Below are 6,226 nucleotides of genomic sequence, written 5' to 3'. Positions count from 1 at the left end.
AGCGTTTGATCGTTGGAGTCAGCTGAAGGAGTTTCAAGGACTGAAAAGCCACGCCGAGGCGGCTACTTTTCTTCTTGACCGGTAAGATATCGTTACCACAAAGTTTCAAGGACTGAAAAGCCACGCCGAGGCGGCTACTTTTCTTCTTGACCGGTAAGATATCGATACCACAAAGCAAAAATAAGCAGATTACATAAATAGATTTTGTGAACGTCTTAATTGGATCATGCCGTGCAACAGTCAGGTCATGGAGATTGGTGGTCTTCTTTCTGATCACGACATCTTCCTCACTGCTGGATGACTCTATTTCAGGAACTTTAGTGTGTAGGATTTGACACTGGAGTGGCGGCAGCATTGTCCTAGCACACGTGGCTACCACAAAAGAACAACATAAAAATAGTATTGTAGTATGTGTGTTCTCGTTCTTGTATTCCGGTGGGGACTTTGACCTGAATGCAGCCTACCCATGGATTACTCTTCACCTGATTGTTCTGATGCTAGTCATGAGGCTAAGGAAGAAAAAAATGGGGGCAGACTGTACAACAAAAAGGTGTTGCTGTGTGTTTTGCTCTAGGTCTTTCAGCAAAATGACAATGCCATTTAGAATCAAAACACAAAGATAAACCAGAAGTGGCAAGAGCAATTGAATTTCCAGAGCGAAGAATGCAGTTGGGTTTATTGAGAAATCGAGTGAGCCGTGCCCGTAATAATCAGGGCCCAGTATTTCAAAATTTGTAATCCTCCTTTTCTCAGTCATGGATCAAGGTGATCCTGCTGACTTTATCTGAGTATTTCAAAACACTGGCCGGGTGGATACGGATTACCAAATCTCAAGTCTCCGCCTCCGGATCTGAAACATGGCGGACTGCCTCACTGAAGGAGCAGCTGGGAGCACGAATTTCACGTCAAAAATGTAAGTTTACCGTTGTGTAATGTTTATCGGTTTAAGGACCATATGAACGCCAACCAACATATCGTGCTAGGTAACTATATGAATTGTCACGTACTGAAAACCAGGCTGTAGCGATCTCTAATTGAGCCGCGGCCGTGCTAACGGTAGCTAACTCGGCTCCATTGACTTGCGTGTTAAGCAGCTAGCGGGCTAGTGGTAGCTGGCTTTGTTTATGAATTTTGTGGTCCATGGTTTGATTTACAAGGTAATTAATCTGTTGTACATTATACCATAACTGTTTAAACTAACATCAACCTGTTCGGAGTTTATTAGCGTTACGTCATTGGCAACATAGCAGACTTAAAATAGGCTACATGTAAAAATAAATACATTTAAAAAAATAGGCTACATGTGTACAGACCAGACTGCTACAGTGCTTTGGAAACATTACACTGTGTATATGTGTGTTGTGTATGAACTATGCAGTTCATTCAGAAGTGTCAGAATGCTACAGTAATGCTGGGAAAATCATGCTGTTGTCATCATGCACACAATTTCTGTGACTATTGTGGAGTCCAAATGAAGACAAAGATATCACTCATACTCCTTCCCTTTCTTCTACTTTCAGAGCCCACTCAGCTATTAAGGACAGGGTCTGTATGAGTGCTGGAAATCCTTGGAAATGTTTCAATTGCAGAGATAAGTTGTTGGATTTTGAATAAAGTGCAGAAAAGTGCTCGAAATTGTAGTTGCATTATTTTCATGTATTATAGCTTGATCAGTGACACAATTAGATACATTTTTTCCATCCTAATTTGTCTCCCTTTATGTAGAAGGCTCTCACTAAACATAATTGTGGTAATTTAAAGCAAAATAGCATCTGATTTGGTTAAGTAAAATAATCAGTTTGTTAGGGGTGTAACGGTTCTGAACCGAAACGGAAAACCCTCGGTTCAGAGGACTTAGGTTCAGAAACTCATTCTATCTTCCCGAACCTCGGTTCATCCCCGCCCCGACCGCACACGTGTGTCAGGTCACTCAGGTTAGTTTCATTTCTGCAAGATGGCTAATAAACCTGAGCTAGCAGATCCCCCGGCCACATTACGGTCAGCCGTGTGGAAACATTTTGGATATCCAGTGGATATTAATGAGGATGGCAGTCGCGTAGTTATCAAAACGCACGTAATTTGTCGTCTGTGCTTTCTGAAACTTGTTGTCGGAGGGGCCGGCAACACTTCAAATATGCACGCACATATGCGGAGACATCACCCCGACACTGAGCTCACTCAGCCCAGCGGAGCAGCAAGTAAGAAACCACAACAACAGCAAACTCTTCACGAGGCCTTTAAAGTGAAGCTTCCTCCAAACTCAGAGCGAGCCAAAGCAATTACACATGCTATAGGGGTTTTCATGGCATTGGATATGAGCCCCTTTTCTGTTGTTGAGAACCGTGGATTGAAGCATTTGCTAAGTGTCCTGGATCATCGATATAACGTACCAAGTCGACCGCATTTCAGCCAAAATGTGTTGCCAAAACTTTATGAGGACGTGAAGGCTAAACTGCGAGAGGACTTAAGCAGCGCAAAATTCATTGCATTAACTACCGATGGTTGGACATCTCGCGCAACGGAGAGCTTCATCACAATAACGGCACACTACATCACCGACAACTGGGTAATTAAGAATCCCGTTCTTCAGACACGCGCTGTGTATGAAAGTCACACAAGTGATCATCTGTCGGAAATACTACAGGCAGCTGTCAGAGTGGAAGATTGACCGACCAAATGTCACCATTCCGGTGACAACGGACAACGCCAAAAATATCGTTAATGCCGTTGCAGCATGTGGATTTTCTCCAAGCATCCGGTGTTTCGGGCACACAGTTAACCTGGCATCGCAGAAGGGCATGGGCATAAACCAGGTGTCACGGGTTTTAGGAAGGGTCAGAAAAGTGGTCTCATTTTTCCATCGCAGCACGACTGCTGCAGCAGTGCTGCGGGATAAACAAGAGATGCTACAACTTCCGACACACAAACTGATTCAGGATGTTTCTACTAGGTGGAACTCGAGCCTGGACATGCTGGAGCGCTACCTCGTACAGCAGGCGGCTGTTTTCTCAGCACTTACAGACAATAGAGTGAAGAAGAATATCAAGGATGTTGAAGATGACGTTAAAACAGCGGAGGACGTCGTCCAGGCTATGAAAACAATGAAAACAGTGACGACACTAATGAGCAGTGAACAGTTGCCAACAGTTTCAATGATAATGCCTCTGAAACACACAATTCTTGCATCCATGGAGCAGAATGATTCAGATTCAGCAGTTGTGAAAGATGTCAAAGCTGCCATTAAATCTGACTTCAAAAAGAGATACCCTGACACTGACCCAACACTTGTTCACTTTCTTTACGTGAGCACAGCACTTGACCCACGTTTTAAATCTCTGCCCTTTCTGGATGAGACCACTCGTGGCCAGATCTTCAACAGCCTGACTGAGGATACCACAGCTCGTGGCCCCCCACAGGTATTTGTTAAATAGTTTTAATTTAAAGTAAATTTAATAAAAAATTTAAAAAATACAGTTTACTTCCCTGTTAGGTCCTGAGACCTGTATGCCCTATAGTTAAAAACATGTTCTGTGACAAATGCTTTGCAAGTTTTATAATTGAATTTAACAATAAATTAACTATAAATGTATACTAATACCATCAGAAATGTACATCAATGTTTTGGTTTGTTTCCCTGGATTTGTAGGCCTGTTTTGAGCTATTTTGATAAATAATATAGTAACATTATATTGCAACTGTTTTGTGCACTTGTCTTGGTTAGGTCCAGACCTCAGAGGTTGAGACTGACAAAGAGGAAGTGGAAATGGCATCCAGCAGCAGTGGTCCTCCAGCCAAAAGGGCAGCAATCACCGAACTGTTTGGAAGCCTGTTTCCATCATCTGAACAGACAACAACCAAGCCTTGGTGTCAAGTGGTGGAGGAAGAGGTGCAGCGTTACAAGGCAGAGAACAGCATCCCAGTGGAGTCAAACCCACTTACATGGTGGAAGGACAATGAGAGGCTGTTTCCCCATTTAGCCAAGTTGGCTAAATGCTACCTCGGAGTCCCAGCAACATCTGTTGCTAGTGAACAAGTTTTCTCTACTGCAGGGGACATTGTAACCGCACAAAGAGCAAGCCTCTCATCTGAACATGTGGACATGATGGTCTTCATGAAGAAGAACCTGGAAATTTACTGAAGCATTTACACAAATGTTCCGATAACTGAATGCACCAACCACTGACTGTTCTACTCAGTGGCAATTTTTATTTATATTTCTTATTTTGTTGTGCTTTTATTTATTTGTATATGTGAGACTGGCCTAGAAATGAGGTTTTGTTTTTGTTTTTTTATTGTAGACTGGTCTTAAGAGAAGTGCTTTTTATTTATTTTTGTTATACCTCAGACTGGTGTAAGAAGTTTTTCATTTTTACTTTATTTAGACAATGTAGACTGGTCTTAAGACAAATGTTTATTTTTTGTATTCTTTAAGAGATTAATAGAAGTGTTTTAAAAAAAAAAAAAAAATGTTGTGGAGTTGTTTAAAGAGAAGTGTTATACTTGTTAATATAACTAATGTTCATGTTCTTGATATATCCTTTAATAAAATCCAGACATTTTTTCTTGAAGTTTTCCAAAAGGTTTTTCAGTATGTTTTTAAAAACCGAGGTTTGAACCGAACCGTGAGTCAAAAACCGAGGTCGAACCGAATCGTGGTTTTGATGAACCGTTACACCCCTACAGTTTGTACACAAACACTTACTGAAATACATTGCTGCATGTTTTAAAATCACATTCAAGAAAGTTCCAAACATTTTAAAAGTGCATTTTTAAGCTTTTGACTAAAGTCAAATTAGTCTTTGTTAAATCAGAAGCATGAACATATACATTGAACATGCTTGGAAAGTGCTTCAATGTGCAGCATGATATAAACTGTGACACTGAAAAAATGTTAGAACACCCATCACATTGTTTTACCATTTAATTGGAAAAATAAAGGTTAACCACTGTATTGCGTACGGCTCTTCCAGCAGGTCCGTCAGGCTGTGGTGGTGGTGGAGGCAGCAGGTCAGGGACTTCTGCGTAGGGAAGAGGTCCATCGATGGGAGCCTCCTGTAGTGGCACTCTTCTCGTTTGTGCTATGTTGTGGAGCACAATGCAGGCACAGATGATGCGACAGGCTTTCTGTGGATCCACACAGAGATAGTTCAGGCAGGCAAATCTGCGTTTTATCACACCATTGAGGTGCTCAATTGTCCCTCTTGTTGTGGCATGGACAGCGTTGTACCTCTGCTGGGAGTCATTGGTGACAGTAGCAAAAGGGGTCATCAGCAAGGGTAGAAGGTAGGTAACCGCTGTCACCGAGGAGGATGCCATCTGGGGCGGTCTGCTGGAACTTTTGAAAGAGCTGGCTTGCTCTCAAAATATGGGCATCGTGTACAGACCCAGGCCATCTCACAACGCAGTTGGTGACAACGAGGTCAGCATTCCCCGCAAGCTGCACGTTAATGCTGGGCCGGCCCGTTCTGTTGACATACTCCCATTCCCTGGCATGAGGTGCCTGGATATGCACATGCGTACAGTCAATAACACCAATAGGATTGGGCATCCCCCCCAAACAGAAAAACCTCCTCTTGGTCCTTGCCATTTCTTCATTTTCAGGCCATTTTACAAATTGACCCAGAAGACTGGTAAGGGCAGATGACACTGAGTGCACCACATGGCCCACTGTTGCCTTTGTCACCGCCAGTCCATCCCCAATGACTTCAAAGAAGGAATCACATGCATAGAAGCGTAGAGCTATGAGCACTTGCTCCTCCACAGTCAAGGCATGGCTCCTCAGAGTGGCACATTCAAGGTGATGACGAAGAATATTGCAGATGAAAGCAATATCATCTCGCTCAAATCTGTATCGTGCATAAAGCTCATCAATGGAGTGATTCTCAAGCAGGTTGGGGCATTCAGCATAGTGTCGTGGCTTATACCTTCTCCTTTGATGTTGGTGTCTGTGTACAATTGAAGTCATTGTCTGTCTCTCCTCCTCAGGCTAAAGGGAACCGTTCTTGCTCAGAAAACCCAATTTAAGCCCCTCCCACTTAACCTGGGATACTCTCACACCTGACTGTAATTTCGCTGGCATGGTATAAAAGAGTGACTGGTTGACCAATCTCCAGACAAGTCGGTTGGTGTCGGGAGGAGTTTCTAGTCGGACGAAAATTGTTTGGAGGCGTGTGTGTAGATTGCAATCAACTGAACCGTGTGTAGGATGGGATGACGAGGATATGGA

The 6,226-nt window shown here is 43.0% G+C and overlaps 1 pseudogene across 1 annotated transcript; it reads right to left on the bottom strand.

Annotated features, from left to right (window-relative positions):
- Positions 1 to 4,920: 4,920 nt before the first annotated feature.
- On the bottom strand, positions 4,921 to 5,965 carry LOC311020732 (putative nuclease HARBI1; annotated as a pseudogene). Its single transcript has one exon. The product of its transcript is annotated as a putative nuclease HARBI1 (transcript).
- Between the last annotated feature and the right edge of the window lie 261 nt (positions 5,966 to 6,226).

This window comes from Eutrigla gurnardus (assembly GCF_963514095.1).
Source record: "Eutrigla gurnardus genome assembly, chromosome: 11".
Taxonomy (NCBI): domain Eukaryota; kingdom Metazoa; phylum Chordata; class Actinopteri; order Perciformes; family Triglidae; genus Eutrigla; species Eutrigla gurnardus.
Note: the sequence above shows the minus strand (reverse complement) of the source record. Positions and strands in the feature narration are given on the sequence as shown.